At 40.1% G+C, this 9,768-nt stretch overlaps 1 long non-coding RNA gene across 1 annotated transcript in view; it reads left to right on the forward strand.

Annotated features, from left to right (window-relative positions):
- The window catches only part of LOC140524043 (uncharacterized), a 74,356-nt gene extending 65,720 nt beyond the window's left edge, over positions 1 to 8,636 (forward strand). Inside the window, exon 4 of the long non-coding RNA XR_011973547.1 lies at positions 8,457 to 8,636. This is a non-coding gene — a long non-coding RNA (uncharacterized lncRNA). The remainder of the gene's footprint in view (positions 1 to 8,456) is intronic.
- The last annotated feature ends 1,132 nt before the right edge of the window (positions 8,637 to 9,768 follow it).

A 9,768-nucleotide genomic window follows, 5' to 3' on the forward strand; every position in this document is an offset into this window, starting at 1 on the left:
ACAAAGGGAGGCATCAAATAAAACAAAGATGAAACTAAATGGCTGAGTTACAACAGGGGAAGTGCAATCAACTAAAATCCCAAAGCATATTTTAAGAGAAGCAGCTGGTGTAGGCGCCTTACACGTCACCACTCCCTTAATCTTGCAAATGGATCTATACAGGTGGAAAATTGGTCACCTCCTCCCCACCCAAGTGTCCTGGGTTTATGATATCAAAGTCCTCATTCAGCTGGCGAAGAAAGGATGCCTAGATGGGAAGCTGTCAGCAGCAGTGTCTGCGGTTGTGATGAGGGCTGCTTCCTCTCTGGGCAAGGTTAAAGCTGTCAGCAGCAGGCTCAGGTGGTGTATGATCCTTCTCCGGGGTCTCTGGGCTCTCCGGGGTCTCCGCCTCCTGCGTCTCCGACCTCGGTTCCCACCTACGGATCCTTCTAATGGGAATCCACGCATCACCTTTTCCTGTGGAGACACAAACATACCCTCGACCCCCTATTAGTATCTTAAAATGTCTCATAGCTGTAGTATGTGCGCTCCTTGAGACAGCTGTATCAAGCTCTGATTGTATTAGGCCTCTTGATCTTAGCTCTGATTGTATTAGGCGACCTTTTCCCCTTCTTTGTTTAGCGAGGATCGCCTTTAAGGTAAAGATGATAAGAATGCATAGTGGCTCTTTACTTAGGTATAGCTGCTGCCAGGTGCTTACAAATGCTTCATTAACATCTGTAAGGAACCTGACTTTCCCAGATTTTTTCTTTTTAACAAACACAGGAGCATTCCAGGGTGCTAATTGCTCCTTAACCAATAGTTGTAGTGCCTGGAGTTTTTCTGGAGTCAAAGACCAAATCGGGGTGTCTGACTTCCAATTCAAGGGTGGGGACTCCAGTACAACAGCAATGGCCCTTACTAAAAATTTGATAGCTTCATCCCGAGGCGGCTCATAATGTCCCTGCCCCAGATGTTAAAACTAAGTCCTGGAATCACCAACGGCCATACGGTCCCTTGGCGATCCTCTGCCTCCCACTTTACTGGGTGCATTGTCTCTAAGGTATTTTGGCACCCTCCTATTCCCCACACTGGTCTCTGGCTTTCTTTGAGCTTCCAGTGCCTTAAGGGAAGGGCAATAGCTATGGGAAGCTGATCCTGGCCCCTCCCTGTACTTATTTCTTTCTGCCCAGGGGTAAGGCAGGCTCTAGCTAAGCTCTTCCAGTCATTAGGAGTCAGAACGAACTGACCGCTGAGAGTTTCAAGCATGGCTATAACAAAGGGTGAATTAGGGCCATGCTTGGTACAAGCCTCTTTAAGAGTCGCCACTCTCTTCCACTCTATAGGTATGTGGCTCCTCCGAACCCCACCGGGGACACTGGGGTCCGCTATTTCTAACACAGGAAATGTCCCTACATCTTCTCCATTCTCTATAGCCTTTCTTATTCCTTTTTCCAAACTGGACTGTGGCCCTGAACTGTCTGACCAATGGAGCAGGTTATAAGGAGGCGCGGAGGGAAGGCACGGCGTATTCTCCCCTGCCTCGCCTTTCCCATCCTCTAGATGGAGCTCCGAACCTATTTTTTCTCTACACTCCTTAACTTTCTGCTCGCCAGGGTTCTGCTCGCCAAGGTCCTCCCCTCCCCTCTCTCCGCTTCCACTCTTATTCCAATCCCGCCCTGGCCTCTCCGGCCCTTCCTTACAAAATTCTCGGAGGTCGTTTAACTCTATTGTGACCCCCGCCTCCCTGCCTTCCCTGTGAAGTGTCTCAGCCCAAACCTCCTGTTCCTCTGGCTTTATTACTGGCAATTGATTCCTCATCCCTGCCCTTTTCCCAGGGGTTTGGGAAGCTTCTCTCCACTTTCTCTCCTTCCGAATCTAGGATTCAGGACTCGCTTCTTTCACAGCCCCTTCCGGGTGTACCCCAAAAGCACCCAGGATTATCTACGCTCCCAGTCCCTGTTCGGGCGCCAACTGCCAAGCCTAGAGGCCTGTATTGGGCTACCCGAGTCTTTCTTACCTGTCCAGGTCTTCGGCTGGCCACGCCGGATGCACATATGAGAGAAAGGACGTTCCAGAGTCAAACAGGGGTTGAGCTTTATTACAGGGTTTCGGTTACAAGTGCAGGGGATCTTCTTTCTTAGGACGAAGAGGGGGAGATTTCCTAAGAAGGCTAAGCTTAAGGGATTGGAAGTAGAAGTACAAGCGGGGAGAGAGGGGGAGGGGAGAGAGGAAAGAAAAGAAGCGGAGCCCTACTTTTCTCTTTGGCTCCACACGTGCTAAGAGAGCTTTTAGGCTTCCTCAATCCTACTTAATCTTCAGCCACACAGTTTGCATCTCAATACCGTGCTGTTAGGTAACTAGGTGTGCTCCAATCCGGGACGACCTCGAGGGCAGGGAGACTCCACCCATGAGGTATCTCCGGGGGAGAGGCGGAAATACCCGAGCTAGCCGAGCTAGCTCGGTCTGACCTTCTCGAACCCCCGCTGTTCATGGAGGGCCTCGTAAGACTCTAAGATTTAGAAGTCCCACTTTTACCTGCCCGAGACTGTCCACACGGAATTGAGCTTCCAGTCCCAACAGAGGACAATAATAGCACCTATCTCCCAGGGTTTTTGTGAGGATCTTATTGGATAATATTTGTAAAGAACTTTATATAGTAAATACTTCTCTCCCCCCTTCCTTCCTTGACATCACTAAGAAAAGCATGGAAGAAAGGATAACATGGTTATTACTGTCATCATTATTGTTATGATGTTTTCCCTGAGGGATGAGATTCTGAGGAGAGGAGTGTAGCCAGATGATGATAGATAACCAGGGGGTAATACAGAATTTTAGTGGCTGTTTTGTTTGCTAAAAACAACAACGGTGACCATTCTTTTCTCTCCTTTCCTTTCCGTTTTTCCTTCCAGGAGAGCATGAAGCCTTTCCAAAACTTATCCCTGTTTCTCTAAAGTAAAGTTGGCATTTCTGTCTAACTAGTCTATAAGTCTTAAGATAAAACTGTGATTAACCCAATGCATTAGTGGTCTGTACACATTTCTTTTGTTCAAGAGAAGCTAAAAGGGACATTATCTATGGTCACCTCCAAAAAGAGAGAAAACAATATTTCCCTTCTAATTTGCTGGGATCACCAGGTTGGGGATCAAGATAAACCAAAGAGATTTTAATTGATACATATTACTATAGCTTTCCCCCATCCACCAAGTAGTGTGAGTGCCATTTTCAGTTGTGCCCAACTCTTCATGGCCCCATTTGGGGTTCTCTTGGCAAAGACACTGGAATGGTTTCCCATTTACTTTGTCAGCTCATTTCACGTATCAGGAAACTGAGGCAAACAAAGTTAAATAGCTTGCCCAAGGTCATAGCTAGTAAGTGTCTGAGGCCAGATTTGAACTCAGGAAGATGAGTCTTGCTGATTCTAGGACTGACTATCCACTATGCCACCTAGTTTCCCAACCTGCAAAGTAGGATAAATATTAAATGCACTCACACCATTCTGGACACATATAAGTCAGAGATGTTCTGGTGTCTCAGGCAATATCTGTACTATTAAAAGTTATAGTTACATAAAATATGATCATAGGTTCAAATCCAATAGAAAAATGTGATCTTACTCTTGAGCAGCTAAATAGAAGTTGGTGACCAGGGAACAGTCTTACCTGTGGGTTTCTGAAGAAAAGAACTGGGAAAGAGAACTGGGAAAGCTTTGGGAAGATGGGACCAGGAAGTATGAAGTGCTCCTCCTCTTTAGCCAAATAGATCCATATCACCACCACCATAACATACTTATTGTCATTTTAATGGTCTCATTTTCTCTACATACAAAACACTAGGAATTTTTAGTTTGTTCAACCAAGAACCTAGATCCACAGTCTTCTTTCAGTCCTATCTTTTATCCTTCTGTTTATTTCTAAAACAAAAAACATTTTATATATTCTCTATATTTCTATATCTTTATATGTATATATATCATATTATACATATATATACTGTTTCTATATATATACATATATATACTGTTTCTATATAAAAATTTAGGCAAGAGGGAGAGTGATGCATACAATGTTAAGTGGGATAACATGAGATCATGTGTGTCATTTGATTTTGCTTATTTTTTTCTTTGTTATATGATTGAGTTCAATGCTGGGGGTATAGGGGATTTGGTGGAAATAGTGGTAGAATTTCTATTGGGAAATGAGTTCAAGGTAAAAAAAGAGGACATCAAAAAAGTTTTCTTTTTTTCTGTCTTTTGGTTGACTATTTTAATTTTAATTTATTTACTTATTTTTAGTTTTCAAAATTCATTTCCACAAGATTTTGAGTTCCAAATTTTCTACCCATCTCTCCCCTCTACCCACCCCAAGACAGCATACATTCTGATTACCCCTTCCCCCAATCTTCTCTCCCTTCTATCATACCCCTCCCTTCTCTTATCCTCATCCCTTCTATTCTCTTGGAGGACAAGATAGATTTTATATCCCATTACCTATATGTCTTATATCCCAGTTGCATCTAAAAACAATTTTTAGCATTCATTTTTAAAACTTTGAGTTCCAACTTCCCTCCCTTCCTCCCTCCCCACACATCCCCACTGAGAAGGCAAGCAATCCAATATATGTTATACATGTGTAGTTCTGCAAAAAACATCCATAAAAGTTATGTTGTGGAATACTATATTTCCCTCCATCCTATTCTGCCCCCCATTTATTCTATTCTCTCTTTTGACCCTATTCCTCCTAAAAAGTACTAATTTCTAATTACCCACTCCTTCCATTTGCCCTCCCTTCTATCATCCCCTCACCCCACTCTTCTCCCCTTCTCCCCTACTTCCCTGTAATGTAAGATAGAGCTTCATAGCAAATTGAGTATGCATGTTATTCCCTCCTTAAGCCAAATGTGATGAGAGTAAGATTCACTTTTTCCCTCTCACCTCCCCTCTCTTCCCTTCCATTGAACAAGCTTTTTCTTGCCTCTTTTATGCGAGAGATAATTTGCCCCATTCTATTTCTCCCTTTCTCCTTCCAATATGTTCCTCTCTCACTCCTTAATTTTATTTTTTTAGATATCATCCCTTCCTGTTCAACTCACCTGTGCCCTCTGTCTATATGTATATAATTTCTCCAACTACCCTAATACTGAGAAAAGTCTCAAGAGTTATAAATCTTATCTTTCCATGTAGGAATGTAAACAGTTCAACTTTATTAAGTACCTTATGATTTATCTTTCCTGTTTAACTTTTCATGCTACTCTTGATTCTTGTGTTTAAAAGTCAATTTTTCTGTTCAACTCTGGTCTTTTCATCAAGAATGCTTGAGAGTCCTCTATTTCATTGAATCACCATTTTCCCCTGAAGTACTGTACTCAGTTTTTCTGGGTATTTCTTGGTTTTAATCCTAGTTCCTTTGACTTCTGGAATATCATATGCCACGTCCTGCGATCCTTTAATGTAGAAGCTACTAAATCTTGTGTTATCCTGATTGTATTTCCACAATACTCAAATTGTTTCTTTCTGGCTGATTGCACTATTTTCTCCTTGACCTGGGAGCTCTGGAATTTGACTACAATATTCCTACATGTTTTCCTTTTGGGCTCTCTTTCAGGAGGCAATTGATGCATTCTTTCAATATTTATTTTACCCTCTGGTTCTAGAATATCATGGCAGTTTTCCTTGATAATTTCTTGAAAAGATGATGTCTAAGCTCTTTTTTTGATCATGGCTTTCAGGTATTCTCCTAATTTTGCAACTGTCTCTCCTGGATCTATATTCCAGGTCAGTTGTTTTTTCAATGAGATATTTCACATTGTCTGCTATTTTTTTATTCCTTTGGTTTTGTTTTATAATTACTTAATTTTGCATAAAGTCATTAGCTTCTATCTGTTCCATCCTAATCTTAAAAGAATAATTTTCTTCAGTGAACTCTTGGACCTCCTCTTCCATCCAGCCAATTCTTTTTATGGCATTCTTCTCTTCATTAGCTTTTTGTATCTCTTTTGTCACTTTGGTTAGTCTATTTTTTACAATGTTATTTTCTTCAGCATTTTTTGGAAGTCTGCTTTAGCAAGCAGTTGACTTGTTTTTCATAATTTTCTTGCATCACTCTCATTTCTCTTCCTAATTTTTAGCTCTGCTTCTCTTACTTGATTTTAAAAAAATCCTTTTTGAGCTCTTCCATGGCCTGAGACTAATTCATCTTTTTCTTGGAGGCTTTGGATGGAGGAGCTTTGATTTTGTTGTCTTCTGTTTGCATGTTTTGGTCTTCCTTCTCACCAAAGTAAGATTCTACAATCTGATTCTTTTTCTGGTTTTTTTACTCACTTCCCCAGCCATTTACTTGACTTTTGAGCTCTTTGTCAAGGTAGATCTCTGCTTCCAGTAGGGATGGGGGGGTGTACTGTGAGCCGCCCAATTCCCCCACAATCTGTGGGCCTAGAGCTCCAGAAACAGTTTCTGTCTCTGTCCCTGATGCTGCTGTGACTACTTCAGGTTCCTCTGTTCCCTTCCCTCTCTGCTGCTCTGGGGTTGGGGCCTATCACTCTACTCTCCCACACCAGTCCCACAAGCTTTTTCTACTGACTTTTCAATTTGTCCTCAGTGTTTTGGGATCATTAAGTCTCAAAACTGCCATAGGTGTAAGAGATTCAGTCTCCCCAAGGCCTGCTCAGGTCCTGTCTGCCAGCACAGCCCACACTGGACTGCATCTTGCCCCTTGCGGTGGTGTGATAGACACTTCCTGGTGACCTTCCATCATTCTGTGGGTTCTGAAGCTCCAGAATTTGTTTAGAGCCATTTTTTACAGGTATTTGGCTGGGCTTGGGGGCAGTGCTCTAGAAATTTGCGTGCTGTTACTCTACTATCTTGGCTCTGCTCCCCAATAAAATTTACTTTCCAAAAAATAATAAGAAACAAAAAAAAACCATTATTTGTTATTTTGAGGTATCCCATATTATTTGCATCTTGTTTTTATTAACTCTAGAAACAACCTCTGTATGCTTCCATTCTCCTTTCCTTAAAATGAAAAGGATAGTTTCTTTCTTACTCCCATACAGGAATGTAGAAGGGGTATAATAGAGCAGTGTTAAAGTCAAAAATGATCTTAGATACCATCTAGTCCAATTTTTACACATGAGTAAACTGAGATTCAGAGAAGCTAAATGACTTGCCCCAAATCACACAGTTTTTTTGGAGATAAATTACAATTCAAATCTCCTAAAACACATTTGAGTGTAATCTATTGAGCAAAATGAAGTTCATACATATAGATTGGTTTCAAATGTTTAAAAAACTTCATAAACTCAAAGTCTTTTAAAAACAGGTCAAACCTTTTTTGTGTTTCTGATATTTTCTGAAGCAATATAAAGATTACAAAATTTTGAAGAAGCATTCTGTGTCTAAGATAGTAAAACAGCACAAAATAATCTAGAAATAATGTCTTCCACAATTTTTATCTTTGCATTGATTAAATATTATGGTTATCTGAGAGAAAAAGGTTTCAGTGTCATATGCAAAACCATCACACACTCAAAAAGTATAGCTTAAAATTTTTCTCAGGTTTCCAAATAGGTAGACTTCCTCCATTTGAATGCTGATTTTAATTCCTTCATGCCTCCCAACAGAACAAAAGCTCCTTGAGGGGTAATTCCTGTTTGTTTGGTTTTTTTTAATATTTGGCAAGATGTCTGACACATTAAATTCAATTCTACAAACATTTGTTATCCTTCCAATATATACTAAATGCTGAGAATACAAAGGAAAAAATGTGGTCCCTTTTCTTAGGAATCATGCATTCTATTACAGGGAAATAAAATGTGTATAGTTTGGTCAATACAAGTATGGATTGAATTGACCTGAAGAAGCCACCTGTAGGTAACTAGGCAGGTACCTTCCCTAGACGCTTCCAAGGACTCCAGGGACATGGTGACACATCATTTGAATATCTTAATGTTAGATACAAAATAATTTCAAAGTATACATAAATAACAGAAAGTAATTTCAAAAAGTAAAGATCACTAGCAACTGGAGGATCATGATAGAATTGCCTCATTTAGGAACAGGTGATATACACTTTTAATAAGTAGAATTTTAATTTAACTTAAGTGAACCTTTCAGTCAGATTTCACAAAATCAGAGCCATCAGTCTACACTTGTTTTTTCTTCTAATTCTGGGGCTCCCAAGTAGAAATGTAGAATAGATTGAGTCAATAGTCATTAACAATAACACTCATAATGTTATTCATGCTTTTAGTTCACAAACCAAGCACTTCATATTGAAAAACTGGCAAATGAGAGGATCAAAGTCTTAATTAATATATATCCTCAATATGAACATTGTTATTAATCTGTGGGATTCATCATCAGCTTTTTCTTTTACAAACTTTCCATAATGGGAATTTTCCACAGGTTACTTAGAACTCCCTGATTTTGTTGAAATATTGACAAGGGAAATAAATGACTTGTATTTGTTTTTCTCCTCTAGGGTTGTTCACCTGTAAAGGCTTCAGTTTTAAGGAAATTCAAGGAGATATTTGGTTTTAACTTCCTTGCTTCTCCATTCCTAATAAAAATCTTACAAGAAAAGATACAGAGTGAGATGTAAATTGGAGGCGTCAAATACCTTTCCTATAAGATCAGCAGCCATCTTCCCCTTAGAATTACAAAGGAGGACATTCATTGTGGCTCAGGTCTGGACAGTGACAGAAGTCAAAACTTCCTAAGTCTGAGATATAAAATATTTCAACAAGCTTTGCTGAATTTGTAAATTAATTTCTCAAACCCAAAATGGGGTTGCGGAAAGATTAAGCCAAATGCTACTGGTCTGTTTATGCTCAACTCAGCAATATGATATTTAGAAGATACTATTTGGAGCCAAATTAAGCCAATTTAAAAAAAATTGAGACACCATTTTCCATACTACTAGGGGTTTATTTTCTTTATAACAATAAGGCAAGAAATCTTTCCTCTTAATAAATCATATCAGATCTCTCTCAATACTTTAAAGATGGAAACACAGCTGGAAACAGCTACATTATTCACTCAGTTTTACAGTCCATTCTATCCTTGCACTACCCTTTACCTAACCCAGCCCCATGAAAACATCATTTCCTAAAATAAGGACTCCAGTATCTTCTTTGACCACATATGGGGAACCTGCCAGGTGTGTCCACGGGGGACTCCACTGAGAGTTACCACATATTGTATCGTTTTTACCGTAGGGATCCACCAGAGTTTTGGTGTGCTTAACAAAATCTCCTTGAAAATGTGTGTTCCCTTCTTATTTCTCGATCAAGGACTCTCTGTACCTATAGACTTAGCATCAGTTGACCAGTAAGATAGCAAAGTAGCCACTTCTTCCAAACCATGTCAATTTTCCAACCCTCCAAAAGGAGGAATTATGAATCAGATGTAAAGTAATTGCACCTAAATGCACAGAAGAAAGTAAATAGAACCATGACAAGGTAAAATCCTGAGGAATTAATAGTGGACAACTTAATCCTTAAAGTGCTCAGTTATCACCCCTACCCCCAAGATCCTTCTCACTAGCTCTTAGCAGAAGGATAGGCTGGTTGTCAGACTTATGTCTAGAGTTTGGTTAGGAATCACTGTTATTGCAGAGACTTTGCTGGAATACTGTTTCAAGAGAAGGTAGACAATGATTCACTCAAACCCATAGAGTTTATAGTTGAAAGAACAGGCAAAGGCAAGAGGAGCTGATAGCATCTTGCCTTTTAATTAGGGCCTAGCATTAAACTGCAGAGACTTTACCCAGAATAACTCACCAACCAATTGCC

Source organism: Notamacropus eugenii, chromosome 2 (genome assembly GCF_028372415.1).
Source record: "Notamacropus eugenii isolate mMacEug1 chromosome 2, mMacEug1.pri_v2, whole genome shotgun sequence".
In the NCBI taxonomy this organism is placed as follows: Eukaryota; Metazoa; Chordata; class Mammalia; order Diprotodontia; family Macropodidae; genus Notamacropus; species Notamacropus eugenii.